Source organism: Trachurus japonicus, unplaced genomic scaffold, assembly GCF_045865225.1.
Source record: "Trachurus japonicus isolate A0001 unplaced genomic scaffold, Traja_1.0 AP030150.1".
Lineage (NCBI taxonomy): Eukaryota > Metazoa > Chordata > Actinopteri > Carangiformes > Carangidae > Trachurus > Trachurus japonicus.
In genome coordinates, this window is record NW_028220283.1 from 53,580 (window position 1) to 78,738 (window position 25,159).

Here is a 25,159-nt window from a genome sequence, read left to right on the forward strand (position 1 = left end):
TTCCAGAGGACCTGTGTGTATGGAAAACCGAGTACAGACAGGTATAGACGAGTAGAGTCAATGTTTGACCTGGCCTGGAGGCAGCAGGAGAAGCACGCTCTCTGTGAGGATGAGCGCAGCAGTCTTGCTCCGCTTCCACGGGCAGTGCGTCCGGGCTGTGAGTCTGCAGGAGTGTTCTCCTGCTGTAAGAAGTTGTGCGTCCCTGGGGAGGACAGGATGGTCTTGAGTCCTGCTGCGCGTGCAGTCTCCAGTCTGAGTGCTGTAAGTTGTTTAGTCAGTGGACCAACCTGAGCACCGCCTCCCAGTTTCACTATTTAGAAACAGCTTATCTTCACACCAATTGGCTCATTTGCTGTTGTAGGTCACAGAGACACATCAGCAGAAACGAGAGACTTTTGCATATCCAGTTAAAAGTTCCTTGGAGGGGCTTTAATACAGTTGTGTATTGTTGTGACCGATTAAGAAAGGATGTCATACAAACTCCTGGGCATAAAATTTACACTGGAGAAACAAAATAATAAACAAACAAATTCTTACCTGGTTTGAAGTCCTCCATTCAAATTCAGCCAGTTGCTGGAGAAAGGTGGTGACACGTGGGTTGACAGCTGTCACCTTCCTCTTCACAAGCGTTCCAGTCTTCCGGCTGGTGCCCACTTTGGCAGGGCATTTTGTCCCCTCATCCACATTTATTCTCACAAAGAACCTTTCAAAAGAATAGTAGCATAAGCATCTGTCATTTGGTGCTTCATTTGCAGTAAAATCTTTTTTTTCATGATAATAGAGGATATGCCTTTCCGTCACATTGCCCTCGGCAACGCCCCTTTTGTTCGGACTGAGTGGCAAAACAAACCTCCCTCAACGTGCTGGCAGACAGCGGTGGACTCATAAACTGGATTAACCCTCTTGTACCCTTAGGGACGCTTTTGTCCTTTGAGGCATTTTTTCACTCGTTTTTTGGTCATAACTTTCACTGTATGACTTGAAATGGCATGATTATTGCCTAATAAGCTTTTTTTTGGAACGTTCCAAATTTTGTTTGAATTTTTTTTCAATCATTACAATCATTGCAGCACTGCATGCGGTGTCATCGGATGTCTCTTTTTTCTCTCCTTGATGCTGTACGCGCGTTTCACGGCGGTGATCCTTTGCTATTTGCGGCGAATCATATACATCCAGGCCACGATCCAGGCAAACAGAACTAACTGTTTCCTGTTTTGTTCGTCTTCTGTTGAGTTTGATCGGCGGCTGGCATCCACATTACAGATCACTACCTACTGGACTGGAGTGTGTCACATTCCTCCCTGTCCATGTTGCTGTCTACAATAAAGTAAAAAAAAAAAAAAAACATTCCTTCCTGTCTTCTTCTTCTTCTTCTCTGTTTCTGGTTACGTTTATGTGGCAGCGCTACAGTGCCACCCGCCACATGCTCCATCCTGGAGTAGTATGTAGGCTACAGACTGTCTGAAAGACATTAGATCCTGGATGTCCTCTAACTTCTTGCTACTGAATTCAGATAAAACTGAGGTTATTGTGTTTGGACCTAAACATCTCAGGGACACGTTCTCCAATCAGATCGCTACTCTAGATGGCATCACCCTGACCCCGAGTACTACCGCGAGGAACCTTGGAGTCATTTTTGACCAGGACCTTTCCTTTAGCTCCCACATAAAGCACGTGACTAGGACCGCCTTCTTCCATCTGCGCAGTATCACTAAGATTAGGAATATCCTCTCCCAGAGTGATGCTGAGAAACTAGTACATGCATTTATCACTTCTAGGCTAGACTACTGCAACTCTCTCCTGTCAGGATGTCCGAAAAACTCTCTAAAGAGTCTCCAGCTGGTCCAGAATGCCGCAGCGAGGGTTTTGACAGGAGTTAGGAAGAGAGAGCACATCTCTCCCACCTTAGCTTCTCTCTACTGGCTTCCTGTGGGATTTAGAATAGACTTCAAAATCCTTCTGCTGACTTATAAGGCTCTTAATGATAAAGCTCCAACCTATCTGAAAGAACTAATCATTCCTTACTGTCCTACCAGAGCACTCCGCTCCCAGAATGCAGGTCTGTTAGTGACTCCCAGTATCTCTAAAAACAGACTGGGAGGTAGAGCCTTCAGTTACCGGGCTCCTTTACTGTGGAACCAGCTCTCTCCATGGGTCAAAGAGGCAGACACTCTAACTACATTTAAGTGTAGACTTAAGACCTTCCTTTATGACAGGGCTTTTAGTTAGGGCTGGTTCAGGTAGCTCTGAACCATTTTATAGCTACGCTGCTATAGGCTTAGACTGCTGGGGACACATCTGGTTACACAGAGCCCTCTCCTCCTCTTCTCTTCTCTTCTCTTCTCTTCTCTTCTCTTCTCTTCTCTTCTCTTCTCTCCTCCCCTCCCCTCTCCTCTCCTCTCTTCTCCTCAGTATATTTTTGAACTGTCATTTTCTGTTGTACTTTGTAGTTTGGCCTTGGTGTCTCGCACTCTCTCTGTGTTTCCGCAGATCCACCGGAGCTCCATCTCTCTGCACCAGCCGCCGCCTGCATCGCCCCCCCCTCCCACCCCTTCCCCTGCTGTTAGACCGGCCTCCCCTTCCTTCCCATGGACCAGTCTGCCACCCAGCCCTCCCATCGAGCTGGCCAGCTCTCCCTGCCCCCCCCCCGCCCCCCCTCCCTCACCAGAGACTGCCTTCATCAACTCCTGCTAACATTTCCATATTTCGCACATTCTGTGACAAACTGTAAACTGTTTTCTTGTCTGTAACAACATCTATTGCACGTCTGTCCGTCCTGGGTGAGGGATCCCTCCTCTGTTGCTCACCCTGAGGTTTCTCCGACTTTTCCCTGTTAAAAGGGTTTTCCATGGAGTTTTTCCTCAGTCGATGTGAGGGTCTAAGGACAGAGGATGTTGTTACGATGCCATGTAAAGCCCTTTGAGACAAACTGTTTGTAAAAACGGGCTATACAAATAAAATTGCCTTGCCTTGCCTTACAGTCTGATTTTATGAATTGTGATAATAAATCCTTGTTATTATTCATAAATGTATGCAGAGTATGTTTTTTTTAAACAGAAAATTGTATTTCTGAAATATTTTGAAAAGTAAAAGTATTTTCATACCTGCTTTACTATATCTGGAAGAATAGCTCTTGGAATATAAACCCAGAATTATAGTTTTTCTGTGCATTGGCCTGGATAGAAGGTAAATGGCGCCATCAAGTGGTGGATGGTAAAAACTGCAACTTTGACCTCTTCTGAAGAAGACGATTGCAGAATGCATGTTTTTTTTTTTTTTTTACTGTTATAGCCCTGCAATCAAAAAAATAATGCATCAAAATCAGTTTTGTTACTAATCTTTGACATATCCAAGGGTCTCATACCACGTAAAAAAATCTCCCGCCTCCAATCACTTTTTATATATATTTTTTTTCAAAAATCTGGCGCATGCTCTATATAATTGCCATAAAAATATAAAAAAAGTAAAGAAAAAATATAAAATTTAGTATTTTTGGGGCACTTGTTTTGAGGGGACAAAAACGTCCTTAAGGGTAAATTTGTAACTTTTTTTTGAAAGGGTACCAGAGGGTTAAAAATGTTATATCAAAACAAATTGATGTCAAAAGGAATCGACAACCAGCTCCCCAAAACCGTCTGCTCCACGGACACTGACAATCCTGTAACACAGTGTGACCACGGTACCTGCAGAGTGACAGACAGGCTCACTGCTATTGTGCAGAGGGACGAGATTACAGCTGTTGCTCCCGACACTTAAACCCGAGTTGCTTTTATTCTGAAAAACTCTGACAAGTCAAACTGTAGGATGTGTTACCCCTTGGACGCACTGGGCGTGCGCACTGCGCGCGGCTTCTCGGGCGCTTGGGTGGTCGCACTGGGAGCATACTTCTCCTCCTCTCTCCTCGCCGGTCAGACATCGACTGCAGTCGTTCATACTCGTATTCACTCGGTTTTCCACACACACGTCATTTTAAACATGTGTCTGTGTGTCTCATGTGCAGACGCAACGGTCAAATATGTATAGATGGACAAGCAACAACTGAGGGGGCTTTCACACCTACCTCGTTTGGTCCGGACTTTCGGACTTTCCAGATAGTTCGGATCAAATTGACAGGTGTGAAAGCTCCCCCGGACCACGGTCCGGACTAAAGACCGAGTCTTTGGTCCAGCCTCAGAAGGTAGTCTCGGTCCGGACTATCCTGGACCAAGGTCCGCTGCTGCGTAGTGTGAAAGCATTTTTTTGGAAGATTCGAACTATCAGACCAAATACAGGAAATAACGTCAGATTCGCTCGTGCCGAAAAAAGTAAATAAACAGAAAAAAAAGGAAAGAGGAGCCGCGGCAACCGGCGGCAACACTTGGGGAGAGGAGGAGATCATATTATATCCAGATTTGGTCAGAGGGATGGGTGTGTCAGTGTAGGCTACACTTGTAAACGTTTACACGGAATTAAACAGTAGAGTGTTTAATATAAATCCCCAAACGATACATGCAAGCCTATTTTTTTATATAATGACCCGAATATATATTTTTTCCGCCGAAAAAAGTCTGAAAAAGACGGATCAGGGGGTGACACCAAACAACGTCTGCCCCAGCAAGTCAGAGCTTTTATTTCTCTCACACTCACACACAAGTGACCTGGAGAGATGCAGCCGCATCTGACAGGAGGATCGTGCGTGTGTGCGCATAGCGTGTGTGTCCTCCACTACACAAAACAGCTGATCGCTGCCACTCTGATCAATGAGAGCATTTCGCCGCGGCACAATCCTCTTTTTTTCTCTCCTTTCATCAGCTCTAAACTCACTCTTCTGCACCGCGATTACAAACCACAGCGTGCTTTCCAGCAGTAGGCTATATATATTTTTTTTTTTTTTTTTTACACATATTTTTATTTCATTTTTTTCAGAGCACTTTCTATGCGCTTAAGTCAGACGCACGCTCATCCGTCATGATGTCGGTAGATCCTTTAGTCCGCTGTCATAATAGCAGTGTGAAAGCGAACTTTACTGGACTATATGGAAACAATGTAACAAAAAAAAAAAATTAAGTCCGGACCTTGGTCCGGACTATTAGGTGTGAAAGCGCCCTGAATTAATCATCATTTAATTATTTTATTTTGAAAATTGACCGGATTCTCTCGCCTTTTCTGTGCCCGACTTCCTGTCTGGTACGACCACGTCTGTCCAACCCCCCCCCCCCCCCCCCCCCCGTCTCCAGGTACCACCGCCACCTCATTTCTGTCCAGGAAAAACCCTGAAATAAACAAACACTTTGTTTGTGTTGTAATGTAAGAATGACCATGTAAAATTAAAATGATTATTACATCAGCCAAGATGAAAACTGAGTCCTCTCTTTCGTGGAAATACTTCATCAACAAGAGGATGGCAGTTGTGGCAAGCTGGTTGTTCTCAGCACTGTTGCACTCACGCAGTAGATGTTCAATGTCCTTGTTCCACTTCAGTCTTTGGTTTTGAAAAAGTTCCAAATTCTCCTTCCCTTCGTAAGGAGAGCTTCACTGAGGCGGATGTCCACTTCAATCCCAGTGAGTGTGTGGAAGTGAGTGCAGAGGCCTCTTTTAGTAAAAAGAAATGGCCACTGCTCTTGAATCTCACACAAGCTGGGGGCAGGCCAAGAATTAACCATGTGCCTCTGATAGATATAAGTCAGTCTCATAAAGTCATCTACATCTGTCATCTCAACAGCTTTAGGTCCTGCTGATGTGTAGATGGTTGACATCATCTGCCTTTTTGCCTCCAAAGATTCTGGAGATTCTTCTTCTGGCAGAGATGTAGGTTGCCAGTTAATGCAGCCATAACTGTCTAATTCAGTTCTCCCCGTTTTGATAGAAGGTTGACCAATGTCACTGTCACGCCTTTTCCTAGGCTGTCTGATTCTACTGGTGACGTTGTCTCTGTTTACATGTTTGACTCTTGTTTTTAGCTGTCTCAGTAAAGAATAATATCCACAACCTAACTGCTCACCATCTCCAGTCTTATCTCCAAAGGTTGCAGTATACTGAGATACAATAGCTCTAGCTATCTCAGTACAAGCAGACCTGTTAGGGTTTGGGCAATGTGCTCGCATTGCATCCACAACAGTCCTAACCATTATCCTCCTGTCTTCTGGATGAGCCAGGTGACCACTTGCCATGGCCCGGGAGAGTCTTGCTGGCATTTTATCCCACGGTATCGAGAAACTGCTGACCCAGGAATTTCTACTTGTGGTTGGTTGCGGAGAGGGAAGTGGTGCAGAATCACATACATGTTCAAGTGCAGTGGATTCAGGCTCGTGTGGGATAGACAGCATCATCCGGTTATCTAAGTAGACAGAAAGAGAGACACACACATACAAAAACTATTAAAGTTGTTCAGAAAAGAAAAATGCATTTGAGCCCACTATGGGTCTAACAATTTGTGTAATCACTCATCTATCAGACAATGTAGCCCAAATTTTGTGCAAAACTCTACTTTTGAGTGAATCTGGGGTGAAAGTGTTTTTTTTGGGGGGGGTTTTTTGCACTGGATAATGCAGGCACTCAAATTATGCATCATGTTGTACACGATTCATCAGCCAATGATATCAGGATCCGTCGACAGTTAGCTACGTACTGAGCTGGACAACATTAAATCGCCCGCTTGATAATGCCCAATCAAATTTGTTTTCCTTACTCATGCAAACCTGTGCGGTAACTCGGGAAAACTTGTGGAGGGAGGCCGGACAAACGGCCATTTCTGAACGACTTTAATAATTCCAATTAACTTTATACAAATATACAGGTATTTACAATAACATTTGTGTTCATTAATTGTGTTTATTAATCATTGTTATTATTAATATCATCATGAAGCAAATATTCTTCAGTGAGTACCTTCAAATATGCAATTTGATCATCGTGAATTTTGGGAGCACAAATGAGCTCAACCATCTCCTTGAGTTTCAGACACAGTTGCCACACTTCACTGTCACATGGGTTTTTTATCCAGTTATGGACCAATAATGGCAACAGCCGCAACAGACACCAATTCTGTGCTGCAGAACCAGCGAGCTTTTTGTCACTCTCCTTAACCTCACATGGTTTGCTAAGACCATCATTTCCTGTGTATTTAAACTGTAAGATTGACCTGTTCAGTTGAGCGTAGGTGAAATGTTTTTCCACTGTCACTAAATGTTTAATGTATAATGCTAAGTCGTTAGCAACTACACCTTCAAATACATCATGACCCAAACAAGGGGGAAGCCCTGTGCAGACATGAAAATATTTCAGAGAATTGAAGGTTGAGTCAAACTTTACTCCCTGTACCATCCCCTGGCCACTGTCAGACAGCTGTCGCACAGTCTCTTTGTGATCACTGATTGTTCTTTTGGGGCCAAGCTTTAGAGGTGTCTTTATGAAGTCAGTTCTTTCTATTAAGCAGTACCTGCAAAAATGTGTACTGGAACTGAAGTTTTCAGTGGAGCCACCTAGAGAGTGTGAGCCAAGGTTATCTCCACAAATGGAAATCAGGGCAGCTTTAAGGGTTTTTCCATCATCTGTTTCAATACCTGTACATTCTAAATCTTTTAGGTCTGTGATGATGCTGGAAAACACTTTCTCCTGACCAAAAGTCGTTAAGTCATTTTCTCTGCATAGCATCACCAATTGCATGGGATCAACACAAGAACGATTGTGTGGCTGGAACTCACTCTCTTTTACACTGGAATGTTTGAAGAGGGATTTTAGTGTGTCTTTAATGCTAATGAATTGACAGAACCGTTCCTTTCCAGCACCATCAGTTCCCAGATATATCTGGGTGGGCTCAACATAATCAAAATGCTGCTTATAAAAGGTCTTCCTTGTTTTGTCTGATCTTAAAGCAGAAGTAAGTGGTCCGGTCGTTTTCGCTAATGCTGCGTTCCAGGCAGGCTTTTGAAATCGTAAATTACAGCTTCAAGTCACAACTTACGACTTTGTAGCGTTCCAGGCAACCCACTCGTGTTTTTCCGACCTGTTTTACCGGTGAAAGTCACTATAACGGCCACTCGTAACTTCCGACCGGTGAACTCGTACCAGATCGAACTGGTACCACTTCACGGTCGGAAAAATACGAGTTTCCTTGAACGCACCATAACAGTCCTCGTCCCTACGTCGCCACATTCACGGCGTCCCTTGGCTGCACACACAGCCCTGCATGCCGTTCTCTCTCCTCATTGGATAAAAACTGTAGGATACGATAAATGTTTTCTCTTCGGCTCAGAGCAGAGCAGAGTGACTGACAGACCCGTGTTTCAGACCAAACACTCTATGTAAGTGATTGCTGTCGGAAGATATAACTATTTAAGACTTATATTAACACAAATATATCACTTACTTCTGCTTTAAAATTCCCTCACTGTACAAGGAGAAGAGATCCTCTTTAGAGAGCTCATCAATGATTTGCTCAATCTCAGTTTGTGACATGTTTAGCTCAGAAAGCTTGTTTTTCAACTTTCCATAGAAGTCTGACATACTAGTGCTGTGAACATGCTGAAATCCTTCAATAATGTTCTGTATGGTGCTAGCAGGCAACAGCATTTTCCCTTGCATTTTCAAGAAAAAAAGGGCCAAGCTATGCAAGAATGACTCTTCATCACCACATTCTTCCTCTACATCATCACATGACATTGAAGTTAAATTCTCGTCAAGGGGCTGCGTAGAACACCCTATGTTGCTCTGCTTACCTGTCACCTGAGCTGCTGCTACTTTGTGATGCTTCCTTGATATATGTGTAGCAAAGGATGATCTCACCCTGAAATATTTATGACAGCCATCATAGGGACACGCAACTTTCTTGCCATCTTTAATATGGAATCTCAGGTGAGCACATAAAGATGAAAAGTTTTCTGCCACGTAAGAACATGCCTCAACTTCACAGGCAAGATTACTGTGGATGCGTGTGTGTGTCTGTGGATGTGTGTGAGGCCTGCAATAGCGGTGGTTCCTGTGCATATGAGACCTGAATGAAGAAAATGTTCGGTAGGAAGCGGGGCATTGCGCTATTCCACATCCAAACCTATAATTAGCAGTGTGCTGATGTTTTTTTATATGACTACAAAACTGTTTTAAGTCTGACATACAAATGCTGCAAAATTTACACACAAACATGGTTGCCTGCGTGTAGTCTCAGCGAGTGTCGAGCGAGGACTGTAAAATGTCAAGTCGGAACAGAAGTAATAACAGCACTTAAACTGACACTTTTTTTCCCTTTTTTTGAGCGCAACCAAGCGCAACTGACAGGACAGAGAAAAAAACGAGGGGACGACTGGACCGTTAATGACGTCACATAAGGTCAACGCTATGGGTCAACGTCGCCCACTGAAACCAAAACTGTTACTAAAGAAAAAAGACTATACCGTTAATACCTAACATTTTCAACCAAAACAAGGGGGTAGGGTTTACTTCACTTAGATAACAACAGATAATTTTTAGATATGGGCCAACGATTAAACAGTGAAGCACAGAGAACAAGGTTTTAGAGAGAGAAAAGGGGAAACAACCGGACCCTTAGCTTCACATAACGTCAACGTCTCCGGTTACATGCTGCCATTCCGACATGCTGCCACTCCGACATACCGCCATTCCGACATTCTACTATTCAGACATGTCACCATTCAGACATACCACCATTCCGACATGCAAACGTCCTGCCATTCCGACAGTTTCGTCCCGCCATTCCGACAAGGCTTTAATTTCCATAAGTAAATGTGCGTTACTCCGAGCGGTGGTTAGGGTGTGTGTATATAATAAACAATTACACACAGATCAACAGAACCCGAAAGCCCCCCCCCCCTCCCACCGTCACTGTCCGTGTGTGTGTGTGTGTGTGTGTGTGTGTGTGTGTGTGCGTGCATTGACGCGTGGTGAGGGTGAGTGAGAGAGAGTTTGTTTGTCCTACTGTCCACACGGGAGAGACGCCGCGGCTCCGCCAGGTGACCACGCCAGTCCTCTCCCTCGTCCCGCTTGGCTGAAAACGGGCCCGGCCGTGCAGTGTCCAAAAGGAAAAATAATCCACTATGCCGCTTTGGAATTGCCGCCACGCCAGCCGTGTCTCTCATTCTCCTTCCCTCTTACCACGTCACTTCCCCATTTAAACCCTCGGTCCCACTAATGCACTTTTACGCATTACGCACACAACTTACAGCAAAAAAGAAACATTCATTCATTCGTTACAGGTCCACACGTCCCCGTGCGCAAACCACAAGGATAATTGATCATTTCCCTGGCCTAATACACAATGGAAAAAACCTGCAAATCAACTACCCCAGCTGGCCAGGCAAAACCCAGTGGATCACTACAAGTTGTTGCAACTTGGGGGAATTTACTCCTGGTAAAAAGGCTTACAAACAGCTTCATAATACGCACAAAAATGCAAAGGAAACGAAAGGTAACTTGAAAAAAAATAGCAACAGCATTAAGTAGTCAAAATATGTGTTTTACGCATCTGCCTGTTCAGCTCCGCTTACATGTAAAATGACATTTCGTTGCGTACAGAGTCTCTCTCTCTCTCCAGCACTGAGACAGCGGACAGCGTGCTTGGTCATATTTCAGCACTACAAAATATCAGCAGTTCACTCTTCACTGATAAATCCACGGCACTGTCCATATAGTTAGATAATAATAAGTAACACATTTCACATGTAAGGGGAGCTGAACATATAGTTTTCATTCACAAACCAATGTGGGAGAGGTCCAAGACGCGTGTGCCAGACGCACAGAGGCATGCGTAAAACACCGACCTGTTTAGTTAATCTTTTAGTTAATTTTCGTTTCTTTTGGATTTTTGTGCGTATTTTGGAGCCGTTTTGGTCCATGTTTGTAAGCCTTTTCCCCCCTGAATTATATTTTCTAAAGTGCAACAAGTGGGTTCGGAGTGTGTGATTGAAAGCACGGTCTGCTTCCCGTTCAAGGCCTATCTCCTCCTTCGTTGGTTTACGAGGTTGTGGAGTCCCTCTGCTTAAAATCTGAGGCTTTGAAATCGTCTGCCGTTTGAATTATCTGACCAATCTGTGTGCTTTAATGAGATGCACTGGACAAACGTGGGCAAACTGCTATTTTGCGCCGGCATATCATTAGTGCAAAATAGTGTTAGGCCTATTTCTTTTTTTTTTTTTTTGGGGGGGGGGGGTGCGGTGGGGTGGGGTAGGCTTTTAAAAGATTTGTCGGAATGGCAACACGTTTCAAAGAGAAAAAAATACCGCCATTCCGACCTTAGGAGACGAAAATTGTCGGAATGATGGGATGTTTATTAAAGGGTAAAGTGTTGCCATTCCGACAATTAGGGCCTAATGTCGGAGTGGCGGCATGTCGGAATGGCGGTTGCTCCCCAACGTCTCCGACTATGACTAACACCAGGCTACTATACTTCACGTTAAATTGAAACAAGAAAAAAGAGGAAGGGATTTACTTTAGGCTACTAACAATGTAACAACAATTTATTAAACTCCTGAACGTAAACACAGAAGCACAGAGTGTTTTAGTCGGGGGGGGGGGGGGGGGCTGGAAACGAGCGACCGTTAGCAACACCACGTCAACTTCGCCATGACTGAAACCGTTTATATTTACACATTTAAACTGAAACAAGAAGATGAGATTTACTTAATTTACGATGTAACTTTTGGTAAACGATGATAAAATACCGTGCAGCACTTACCGTGTTGTGTACTGAGTACCGTGGGCAGCGTACTGCTAATGCTGAGCCTGAAAGTGCTACTTCCTGTGTCATTTCAGATTAAAAGCTGAGAAATTGTCAGCGGCGGACTTTGAAAGCCAGATGCTGCAGACAGGGAAACGTTAGAGACCAAAACACAAAGTATTTAACTTACTTACCAGTAGAACCAGTGAAGTCTTCTTCACTGTCTTCGTATCTGACAGCAATATTCTCAACCACCAGGAGTTGCATAAAATAAAATAAATGCATTAAAAATCCCGGAAAAAAATATGACCCTTGGGCTGGCGGTGGTAAGAAAATAACGGTGGCAGCAGCTATTATATTTCTATGTTGTTGTTGTTGTTGTTTTTTTTATCTCCATGTACGTTTTTTTTTTCTTTTTCTTTTTTTTTTAGGCTGAATGAATTTAGCTGTAGGAATCACTCTGTTATAGGCTACTGTAGACACGTTTTGTCCTTTGGTAAATTTTACAGGTAGAGAAAACTCGATCACATAGACCACAGTGTTAAGACCATAGACTGTAAAAGGTTAAGACATATGCCTACAGTAGCATTACTGTAAATATCAACAGTAAATTACCGTAATTTCAATACAGTAAGTTACTGTAAATAAAGGCGGTTTACCCATAATACTATGCAAATTACAGTAACTCGCTGTAAACATATTTTGCGGTAGGTTTACTGTGTATTTTGTGGTAAATTACTGTAAAAATTACAGCAAAGGCTAACAGTGTGGAGGTATTTGGATGTTTTTTGATGTGTCTTTTTGGACGAAGAAAAATGAGCTCCGTTCTCAACCATCATATGGACATGCAGTGTTGCACGGAGCCCCGCTGTAACTGAGAGAAGGCACAGAGGACTCTGAAACTTCTCCCAGCCCTTAGTCCACATGAGGGGGAGTAGATAGTTAGTGAAATTTGAATTTTGGGTGAACTATCCCTTTAAAGGGACAATGAGGAGTTTCTATTTGGTTATAAAAAAAAGTCTCATGTTAATGTGGATGAATCTACATTACCCACACTTGTTAATGGGCCCATTTTCGATAAATATATGGTTTACTTTCGGTTTTGCGGCGAGTCATGAGAATAAAGCCGCCGCATCGCCGTTTATGGTTGGAACTACGACGGTATGTGATCGTCTTCGAACCTCTGACTTTAATTCTTGATGAATGAAAACATGAGTCTGTCTTCACTTCACTTTTCCAAAACTCCTCGTTGTCCCTTTTAATTTTAAAGTGCAGTGTGCCTGAATATTGTGTCATCAATTCAAATGTAATCATCAAATTTAAAATTACGTTGTCATTGTTGTGTTGTAATCCCACCATTTTCGCCTGTGGTACAGTGTTGCATGTTATTGACTCTGTTCATAAATGTGTTCAATACGATGATCAGACCCTATTCTTTTGCAAAAAATAATCACTCTGTTATAGATCACCATTAAAAGAAGTCAAATAAATGTCACTTGATGATTTCCAGTACAAACAACGTACAGTGGGTACTAGTTTCATTTGGACGTTTCCCTCACGTAACGCGTGATTCACGCGTTGCGTGAAATTGTAGGTCACACTGCAGCCACTAGGTGGAAGCATCGTACTGAGATGCAGCTCAAAAGATTTTGGGATAATTCCACGTTTGACCACAACGTAGCTGCAATGGAGAGTGGCGCTGTTCATAGGCTACTTCATTTGCAGCTGTGGTCGAGAGAGCTAGAGAGTGAGTGGAGAGAGGGACCGCTACGCCGGTCAGTGAGATCAATGTTGTTGTTTTATTGTTTCACAGTGGTTACAGACAGTAGCCTACGTTCAACAGGATCAGTGGTTCTCAGCCTTTTGGGGGTCCCCTGCATATCTCTCCTGTAGCCTGGCTGGGTGGCTCCAAGTTTGAGTAGTTTGAGTTCTGCAAGTTCTGGTGAATGTAACAATCCACTCATAGACGATCGCTACGTCCGTGCCAGCAGCCTGGACCCGATGCTGCTGGACTCACGAGCGAAGGGACAGATTAGATGCTGATTTTGTTAACAGTGACTTTGTTGCATCCAAACATTTAGCATAGCCTATCTGTCGGGTGCTGTCTCTTATCCGGTACAAAGTGGGAGATGACAGAACTACTTTAATCGAGGGAAAGCTACATTGTTGCGAGTTGACTCCGGCCAGCGTGTGCACATGCACTAAGCCTGGGAATATTCTCGTTTGTCCCGGACTCCCGGTCATAGTTATCTCAAGGAAATTTAAATCGAATGCAACTGGACTTGGTTATTTGTCTAGGAAGACGTTTCACCTCTCATGTTACAGTTACAAGTTACGGGGGGCGACCGCCATTCCGAAGGACCGCCATTCCGACGGTCTGCCAGTCCGAAAATTCCCGAAGGTCCGTCATTTCGAACTTCCCGAGGGGCCGCCGTTCCGAATGTGTTTTATTTTGAAAATTGACCGGATTCTCTCGTGGTTTGACTTCCTGCCCGGCTTGACACGACGCGCCGCGGGGACAGCGCCCGACCGGCCCCTCCCCCTCCCCCTCCCCCTCCGCCTCCAAAGTTTCACCCAGGTGCGAGTCTGATGCGAGTCTGATGCATTACATCCATGGTCTGATGCAGCCGCGGCACTCCTGCTGAAAATAAATGTCCTTGCTCTGTGCTTTGGTTAGGTTTAGGCAATGTAGAAAGGAGTTGGTTAAGTTTAGTAAAAAGGTAGAGGCCAATAAAATCGCAGTTAATATGTATCTCCCCCGGGAGTCGAACCCTGATCCACCGCGTCAAAAGCAGATGCTCTGACCACTACACTACCACCACAATTACGCTTGTTTACTCCGTGCCGTAAACCATTCAAGATTTTTTCAGGTTCGTAATGGCACCCTTTCTTTCAGGTTCGTAATGGCACCCTTTTCCCATAAATAATTAAGGGTCGGCATTCCGACAAATTAAAGTAAACGTTCGGAGTGGCGGCCCTTCGGAATGGCACCCTGGAACCACAAGTTACAGTTGCATTCGATTTAAATTTCCTTGAGATAAATGCACACTGTTTCTGCTGTCAATTCGGTCATAGTTCATTTGTAACGTGTTTTCTTCATTCTTCATTAGGCTAATGTTAACACTAGAACGGTTACATGCTGCTATTCCGACATGCCGCTATTTCGACATTGACTTCTAATTGTCGGAATAGCGGCATTAACATTATTTTTTAAGCGTCCCACTATTCCGACATTTTTTTTTTCATTGTCGGAGTAGCGGCACTTTACTATTTTTCAAACATTCCGCTTTTCCGACATTGATTGATTACGTTATAGTCAGACGTGTCCTTCTGATTTATTTTTATTTTTTCATCTGAGACACTGTTTCTCATACACAAATATATAGGCCTATTAGAGAAGAAAAAACATACCCTCCAAGTTTAAAAACACACCGGCAGCAGCGCACACTGATCTGCAGCTACTGAGACTGTTATTATTCTGTCACCTGAGTTTATCCTGCTGCTTTACATCGTTTTAACATAGGCAAAAGAAGAAAAAAAGATTGTCTGGAATAAAGGGGCAGATTACATAAGATTATTCTTTTTTCTGCTCCCTTTTGTTGAGATTTGGGAGGTTTTTGCCTGATTTATTGCCCGATGCCATGTATCTAGCTTTCTCTCCCCCCCCCCCCCTCCGCCTGTTGTCTTCGTTGTCACTTTGTTGTCGCTCCACAGAGCGCACATGGCTAATTAATATGCACGTGCTGACCATATGGTTGTGTCTAGGCATTCCGGGGACGGAGGTGTGTTCACGTGCGCAACTGCGCACCATTCTTGGATCCAGTTATCAAAGTTGAGGTGCAGAGTTGTGCACGCACAGTTTGATAGATCTGAAAAAGGTGTAAATATTTTGGGATGTCTTTTCACCGTAGGCCTAAGCAAAAAATTTAGTAGCAGCAGTTTTACACTGCTTACTTACAGTTTTCATAAATAAGGCCCCAGGCCATAAGCCCAGAGCCCAGACGCTCACAGATGCAGCTTCTCCGCGGCTCATCCGCGGCACTGTCCGTGGTGCTGAAGGTCACAGGTTAACTTGACAAACAAACTGCAGCATAGTTCTGTTTGTTTATTATGTGTGTCAGTTTTGTTTGCGACTTGATAGTTGAGTTGTTGAGATTAAGAACATTACTCCCTCATCAAACCAGTGATAGACATGCTGAAAAGAAAAGAGAGAGAGAGACGCGCCTGGGTATCGCAGCTGTAAAAAAATTAAAAATAAAAATAAAAAAGACGTGTCGGAATAGCGGTATCAAAAAGTGTCGGACTACCGGCATGTCTAGATAGAGGGATGTCGTAATAGCGGGATGTCTAAATAGTGGGTATGTCGGAATAGCGGGATGTCTGAATAGCGGGCGGACCCCCACTAGAACCACCCAGATGGTCTCACACAGACGTTTGTGTTTTTCTTACGTAAATGACTTTGTTTACATTAAAACTACAGGTCTCTCAGTCCGTGACTTTTCCATGTGTGATGGTTTCTGAAGCTTACAACTTACACAAATGAAACATTCGATTTCTGGGCATTTATACCTCGGGCCGACAATAGCTTATTTTTTTCTTCAATTATTGTTTTCATCTACAGTTATATTTATCATAATATGCCCAATTCGGGAGGGAGAGAGGGGGGAGAGAGTGCCGCGGTCACGTTACATAATGTAACAGTTTCCAGAAAAATACAAAACAGGATATTTATTCATGTTACCCTCTGTTTAGGTAGATAAAGGTCTCAGTCACATTTGAATAAAAATAATGCAATTAGGCTAAATATCATAGGATCTTTTTAAAGATAGGCCTATTTTATTTTTAGTTCCATAATTCAGAGATGATTTTCACTTAACGAAATGAAACGAAACAATGAAGCCTATAGTTTTGTCCTCCGGCTTATGAAAAGTGTGAGGAGAGGTAGCTACTGTAAGAACCGTTTTTTCTAAGCTGACTGAACAGCTGTGTGAAGTTCTGGGGGGCAGGGCTGTAGCCTACTTGAGTGAAGTATCCACAAGCACACCTATTGATCAGAGATAAATGAAGGTGCTAATGTGTCGCTGATGCGTCTATTAAGCTGGTCCTACAGACCGCTGCATATAAACCACACTGTAGCGATTTTCACCTAGCCTCGCTTTCAATAAAACACACACTAGCATTCTATAGCCTAATTGCAATCAGTAAAATATATGAAATCAATATAAAACACAATGTAAATATGAGAGTTGCTGTTCCTCTAGTTTAATAGCGCTGCAGCTGCATTTGCCGTGCGCCCCTGTCTGTATGTGAACCTGTGTCTGTCTATGTGCGGGCAGAGATCAGAGATGGTGTTTTAAATAACCATGCTAGCGTTTCACCAGCTCTCATCTCCGCCAGTCAGCCTCTCAACCTGCCGCCTCTCTCGCATGCGGGCGCACCGCACGTAAACACACGTGAGACGTGGACACATTTATTTATTTATTCTGTGGGAAACACTGATCAACCTGTGCGTACGCACAACTCTCCGCAATATTCCATTGATAAATCACACCGGACCCAAGAATGGTGCGGACATGAACACACCTCATATTCCACCCCCAGAATTCCTCAGCACAACCATATATGGTCAGCACGTGCATAATTAAGTAGCCATGTGCTCTGTGGAGCGGCAACAACAAAGACAACACCCGAAATGATGCTTCGGCGGACCTGCCCTCGCTTTTGAGGTCGGTTATGAGAAAAATGCCTACTGTCCAGACAACTGTGTTTTTTTAAAGCACCCCTGCATTACACAAACATACACATACGGTATATATAGCCGCACATATAGGCTATATCAGTGATCATAATAATGATGATAAGAGAAAATGCATTGTTCACTAAAACTGCACGTTGGCATCCCAGACTGAAATAAAATCTTTGCTTACAGTGAGAGCTGCTCTACTAAGTGAACTATACCTTTCTTGCGTTACTAATGTTATTGTGTCTCGAGTGTTTCAGAGTCGCCGGCTGTAAACCAGCTGACCCCAACTGACTTTTTTTTTTTTTGCGGTCACATCAGCGCGGCTGCATCGGTCGCGGCTGCTGTGGCATTTGCCCACATTGCCCTATGGCCAGTCCGTCCCTGCCACTGGTTGTTTGTGTTGTCTGTCAAAACATGGGTGAATGAAACCTATATCCACACATCTTGTAGCCTATTTCTATCGAGGGAAAGTTATTTCAGGATATCCTGTTTTATCGCCCAGGCCGAAAGTGACATAGGCTATTGCCCGTTCATTCATGAGAAATCATCCAGCTACACTCTCAGTCAAACAAGGTGGGGAATGAACACTACTGTACAGTAGTTGGCTCATTTTAAAAACACACCGGCAGCATCGCCCACTAATTAACTGCTGTGTGGAAAACCACGCTGTGGTCCGTAATCGCGGTGCAGGTGGGTGTGTTTAGAGCTGACAAGAGGATCGATAAAAGAGAGTGAGACGTATAGCTGCCATCGTTACATTTTTCTCATTGAAAAACTATACTGTATTATTATTATATTGCATTCCCCATTCGTGTTCAGTGCTCCGTGCTGCTGTCTTATAGAGGCGATCTGCTGCTCACAGATGCCACCCGGCGGTTGTTTGGGCACATTGTAGCTTCTGGTGAAAACACAATTACTCCTCCACAAAAAATCCGCGTGAGCCTCCCGTGACTCACGCGTGAATCTTGCGTGAAACCGTCCAAATGAAACTAGTAGCCACTGTACAACCTCCGAACTATACATTATATTACATTTAGAACACGGCTCTCTTGAATACTCGATTCTGATTGGTCAATCACCAATATTCTGCGGTGTTTATTTCTCGATAGACCACCGCTGAGCGGACCGTTGCTAGGGACTCCATAGCAACGGCCGACCGGAGGAGCATCATTTATCTATCGGTGAATCCAAACAGTGACAAAAATGGACTTTTTTTCTGATATGCCTATAACATTTAATATATTTGGAGAAGACAAAACACTGAATACATGGCTGAAGAATGACATGTCCCCAGCAAAGAAGAAGAAAACAAAACAAAACAGCATAAAGAAGGCAAGACAGGCGAAAAGGCACAAACAACTGGAAGAGAGACAGATCGACCAAATTGAAGAGGACAGACACGAAACAAACACTAAGAAGAACACAGCATGGGCCATGAACGTGTTGAGAGACTGGTTAGAGGAGAAGAAAATGGCAAGAGATTTTGACAGCTATGATGCCCAGAGCTTAAATCAGGTACTGCGTTCATTTTATGCATCGGTACAAAATGCCACCGGCAAACAATATTCTGTATCCAGTTACATCGCTCTCCGGTCTGGGATATCCCGTCACTTTCCCAAGTTTGACATCATGAAAAGTTCCTCCTTCACATCCAGCAACGGGGTGTTCAAATCTGTCATCAAAACTCTCCGCAAAACCGGGCAAGATGTGAGCCAGCATCACCCCCCCATCTCAGCCACAGACCTGCAGCTCATCCGAGCATCAGAGGCGCTGTCACCACACACAGCGAGCGGACTGGTGAAAAAAGTTTGGTTTGAAGTCCAATTGCATCTGGCGAGACGTGGCAGAGAGGGGAACCGGGATCTAAAAAGGGATGCATTTGAATTTAAAAGGGATGAAAACGGAATCGAATATGTTACACTTGCCTTTAACCAAGAAACAAAAAACCACAAGGACGCCCGAGACCCCTGTAAAGAAAATTACAGGGGATGCATTTTCGCAGAGCCACAAAACACAAATTGCCCCGTTACTTGTTTAAAAAAATATTTATCTCTTTGCCCCCCTGACGCCAAGACATTTTACCTCCATCCTCTAAAAAAAGATCAGGCACTCCTTAACAGAGAGGCGGTGTGGTACTCCCGGGAGCCCATGGGCCATAATTGGCTCGGGCAAATGCTTCCTACCATCAGCCAGGCCGCCGGGCTCTCTCGCAGATACACCAATCACAGCCTGAGGAGCACAGCTGTGCAGCTGCTCTCCCGGGCTGGTCTGGAGACCAGGGAGATAATGTCAGTCACTGGCCACAGATGTGAGAGCAGCCTACGCAGCTACTGGTCTCCCAGCATCACGGACCGGGAGAAGTGGAGCAAAATCCTGTCCGCCGCTCCAGACAACAGCCGCAGTTCATCTGGTGAGCGCCTCCTTCATTACACTGCGCCAGGAGTTTAATAGTAACATTGTTATCGGTTGTAACATTTGAAACAATGTGTAACATTTCTTTCCAACCATGACAGACAGGCAAGCATTGAACCAGATCCCGCTGCCGAATCGAGACAACGGCGGAGAGCCTCTCGGTGAGAGCCTCTTCTCCGCCACATAACAGTAGCCTATAATAACGTTGTCAGTTGTAACATTTGTAACAATTGTGTTTCCAGATACAGAGCAAGGCAGAAACTTGACGGAAGAAGAGAAAGAGAAAACAGTCAACATCAACATCCCGAAAGAACTGCCATTCTCTCTATCTAATTTTACAATCAATGGAAATGTGCAATTCAACATCAACTATCATTAGGGGGGGATGTTGCCATGGATACGGCAGCTGCAGCCGCAAGTTCTGAGCGTCTCAAAGCACTTTTTTTTAATGTAGAACAGGCTAATTTTACATGAATAAAATATCTTTTAATCATTATTCTGTGTTACATTATTGAATGATTTAGTTGTAGGCCGTGTTCTAAGCGGGATAATGTATAGTTAGTCGGTTGTTATGGAGAAATAAACCCCGACAGGTTGTATGGGTTTCATACAACCTGAACATAACAACCTCCGAACTATACATTATCCCTTACTTGGAAAAGGATGATCTCACTTTTCAGCATGATCTCGCGCACAACACCATCAGTCTCTCCGAAGTGATGTATCACGTCAGCATACATCCTTCCATTGCGGCCCCGATTCCCCAGAAACAAGAGAGGAGAGTATCCCAGGGCATTTAGTTTAAAAACCTGCAGAATTTACAGAGAAGAAAAACATATGCAGTTACACCTTGGCATGACATGAATAAGGCTAATCAGCAACAGCTCAAGAGCAACTTCACTGCTTTGACAAATGATTTGTGCATATTGTCATAATATTTATATATTTCATACAAAATGTTAAGTTAAAGTGTAACAATCATATTGATAAATAATAAAAACCAACCTTATGGCTGTGACAAACCATGATGGTTTGTCACAGCCCTAAGGTTGGTTTCACATTAACTAAAAAGCAAGACTTAAAGCAGAAGTCAGTGATCCGGTCGTTTTGGTAAACTTCCTGTCAGCGGATGGAGTTTGCATTCTCCACCCTCGTCCAATATCATCCAATATCTACGTCTCCTTTATGCCGTTCTCTCTCCTCATTGGATAAAGGTTGTAGGATACAAGAAAATTTTCTCCTCGGCTTACAGCAGAGCAGAGTGACTGACCGACTTGTGTTACAGACCAAACACTCTATGTAAGTGATTGCTGTGGGAAGTTATAACTATTTAAGACTTATATTAACACAAATATTCCGCTGACTTCTGCTTTAATGACAAATAAGATCATTATGTAGTTGTCTGAGAGGCCAACCTCTTGTTAAATCAGTAATTCAGTAATTAAAACTCACAGATAGCTGGGCTGACTTTACAGTCTTGCTGGAATTTCTATTTTTTTTTGCAGAGGATGCCCAGTCAGTGTCTTTCAGTTTTTATTGTTGTTTTTTTAGGTCCTCGTTTATTTTGAAAGGGCGCATGCATTCTGCACAGGTCTTCCTGGCAAGGGAATTTGGGGCCTGGCAGGTGGGGCACAGCTTCTTCTGAGGCTTTGTCATTCTGAGTGAAACATATAGGGATCAGATATGTTTGCTGTAAGGTGAACTGATTACAGTATCAATCCATGGGGAAAACACAAATACAGTTTGATATTTTGTTCATGTCTTAGTCAAAACAGTGTACAGTAAGTCTAACATATAGGCTAATGCCTGCCACACACATAAAGATTTTATAAATCTCAACCGATTTATTATCTGTGAGAGACCCCACACATGAAGATAAAAAATCTGTGATTGAACAGTTTTGATCGTATTGTGTGTGGTGTGCTGCGATATTCCAAACACAACACACCACACACATTAAGATTTTTCAGAATCTTGACCCTCTGGTCAGAAAACAATCCGGCATCAGCAGCGATACCAGGGGTGTCGTTGTAGCTACTCTTTCGGGTCTATTTCCGGAATGGACAATAACAGCGACGTAATTTTTTTTTAAATGAAAGCGGGACACTTCAGCCTTTACAACGATCCCATCTGTGTGTGTGTGTCTGTGTGTCTGTGGCTCCGGACACCGAGCAGTCAAGGAGCCGTGCGCTGTCACGTGACGGGCTGTGAGCGGCGGTCACATGATCGTTTAAACATGGCTGCTGTATTGCCGGCTGTTGCCGGCTACGAGCGCTACTGTCTTTGCTATCGGTTATCAGGAAATCTCCTGTGTATGCGTGAATGTCTGTGTGAACCTCATGTAATGCCAGGGCTGCACCGTGGCTCTCTGTGAGGTTGCCGGTGCTGTGTGGAGAAGTGGCTTGTTGCCGCGAGCAGCAAGCAGAGCTCGGCAAGCAGGCGCTTCTCCGCACAACACCGGCTCTCCACACACAAGATGACTTTTGATTGAAACGGCCACCGAAGTCGGCCCCGATAATCGTAAATATTGAACATGTTTAATACTTACGATTATCGGCGCCGAACGTTTTCCGAGCCGATTGTCGGGGGAATTTTGACTCTTAACACACCACACACTACAAGAGAATCTTATAAGATAATCTTAAGACCTTAAGATAATCGGGCGGTGTCTGTCCGTGGTCGGAAGGGGGAAAATCGGGGCAAAATCAGCCCGATTATCTTTATGTGTGTGGCAGGCTTAACTTACAGCAATATATAATACATACCATCATCAATTTTATTACCTGAGACACTGATTTTTTTTCTTCTACATCTTCTGAAACTTTTTCTCAGATGGGGCTAAGTTATTCTGCCACCTGTTTTTCATACCACTATTCCTACATGCGAACGTCCCACCATTCCGACAAGGCTTATATGGAAACGTGCGTTACTCAACAGGTGACTTGGTGACCCTTGCTGATAGAGGAACCCACATGGTTGTGCGTAATTACGCAGCAGACTGCAGACAGGGACTGGTCTGCCTGTCTAGCCTCTACCTGGTCTTTTTACTATTAGCTTAACCAACTGCTTTTATGTTGCCTACAGTAAGCCCAACCAGTGCAAAATCTCTTGGGGGAAAAAATACGCTATTAAATGAATGGTCGGAAAAGGCGAGATGTTTAAAAAAAGAAGAAAACAAATACCACCATTCCGACCATAGGACGAATAAATTGTCGGAATGATGGGACGTTTAATAGAAATTACGTGTTGCTGTTTAGACAATTAAAAAAACAAATTACAGGACACAATTTACTCGATTCCTCTGATTCAGCTACATTGGAAAAGTTAGGTACTGCATTATGCACTTAAGTAAGCTAGCTAGCCAAACAATAAATTTTCAAGTGAATAACACAGGAAGTTTCTCTCCGACTCTGTCTCTTACATTAACTGCTGTTTTGGGCCGATTTATTTTTGTTATGTTTTCATTTTTGCCCGCATTTCAATGATCTAGGGCAGGGGTATTCAACTAAAACGCAAAGAGGTCCAGTCAGAAAAAATTTATTCAAGCAAAGGTCCGGAACATCATGTCCTTGCATTAGTGTATATCAACATCTGCGTGTAAATAACAGAGAAATAAACATTTTATAAAACATTAACATTTTGACAATATTTGTCAGTGCAGAGATACAGTATCCCTCTCAAGTGCTGCATTTCAAAAAAAAGAGAAAAAATAAATAAAATGGCTCTGGAAAAATTTGAATCTTCACATAGAGCTCTTAACTTAAGAGAAATAAAGTGTAGCAACAGCTTTTTATCATTTTTCTTTAACTGTCTCACACCTTGACAGAACAATGTCAACCACTTTAACAATACAAATCCTAACAATTAAACACTTCAGTTTCTTTGTCTTTCCCTCTTATATTCCACTTCCCTTCTTTCTGTTACTCAGTGAGAGAACTGAGCTGTAGCTTTTCCTGCCAGGATTTTAAATCTGGGCTTAAATGGTGTCAGGGCCATTCTCATGCACATCTGGAGGTGTTCATTGGTGAGCCTGGACCTATATTTTGTCTTAATTATGTTCATTGTGGAGAAAGCCGCTTCACAACTGTATGTGGAGCCAAACATGGTCATGATGTACAGGGCTACTTTCCTCAGACCTGGGAAAGCTGACTCAGAAACCATTTGGAACCAGAAAGTGGCAGGGTCAGCTCCTCTGAACTGCTCTTTCAGGGCAACATCTGCCTGGAGGTCAACCAGTTCCATTTGAAGAGGTGCAGCATTTGCCCATTTGAAGAGCTGTGTGGCTTCCTTTGAGAACTCCCTGACATCTGTGATGAGAAATGGGTTCTGAATGAAGATGGTGAGCTGCTGTCCAAAGCAGAAGCTGTCAAAACGTTTGCTGAAGTTAACAATCAGCTTATCAACAAAGTCAACAAAAGCAGACACATCTCTCTGTCCCTGAACCTGGTCCTGCACTGCTGGGAAGTGGGCACAGTCTCCCTGCAGATCTTCACTGAACAACTCAAGTTTCCTCTGAAAGGAGCGCACAGCTGTTATCAGGTCACAAATAGAATTGTTCTTGCCCTGTAGCTTCTTATTCAGTTCATTCAGATGTGAAGTGATATCAACCAAAAATGCCACATTATCCATCTTTTTCTCATCTTTTAAAAAGAGAGAAAACTGTGTTGCCTTCTGACTCTTCAGCCCTTCCAAGAAATCTGCTACCTCCCTTCTGATGGACCAAAACCGCTCCAGAACTCTGCCTTTGCTGAGCCATCTCACATTATTGTGCAGCAAAAGATCATCAGCATTTGCTTCAACCTCTCTGAGGAATTCCCTGAGCATGCGATGCTGATAGGAGGAGGACGCCCTGAGAAAATTTATCATTTTCATGATTGTGTTCATCACCTCAGCATGCTCATCTGACAGGGTGGAACAGAGGACAGACTGGTGGATTATGCAGTGGTATGCAATGAGCTCAGGATTGTCTTCTCTCAGTCTTGCTACAGCTCCTCTCTCTCTCCCCGTCATGGCAGGGGCTCCATCTGTGGTTATGGAAACCACTTGTTTTGGCTCTATTCCTCGCTCTCTCAACATCTCCTTAATGGCGTGGTAGATGTCCTCTCCTCGTGTACTGGTCTGAAGGGAAGTAACACCTAACAAGTCCTCACAGAATGTTTTCTGGTCTTTGCTGAAGAACCTGACATAAACTAACAACTGAGCATTGTCAGACACATCAGTGGACTCATCTACAGCCAGGCCTACACATGGTGCCTCATGGATGGCTTCATTCAGCTGGGCTAGTACATCCTGTGTTAATACTTCACTTTTCTTTGTGGCTGATGATGCTGACATAGGTATTTGCTTTATTTTGTTAC

General features: G+C 43.7%; 1 pseudogene; it reads right to left on the minus strand.

Moving 5' to 3' along the window:
* Nucleotides 1–331: 331 nt before the first annotated feature.
* On the minus strand, nucleotides 332–24,431 carry LOC146960642 (uncharacterized; annotated as a pseudogene).
* Nucleotides 24,432–25,159: the final 728 nt, after the last annotated feature.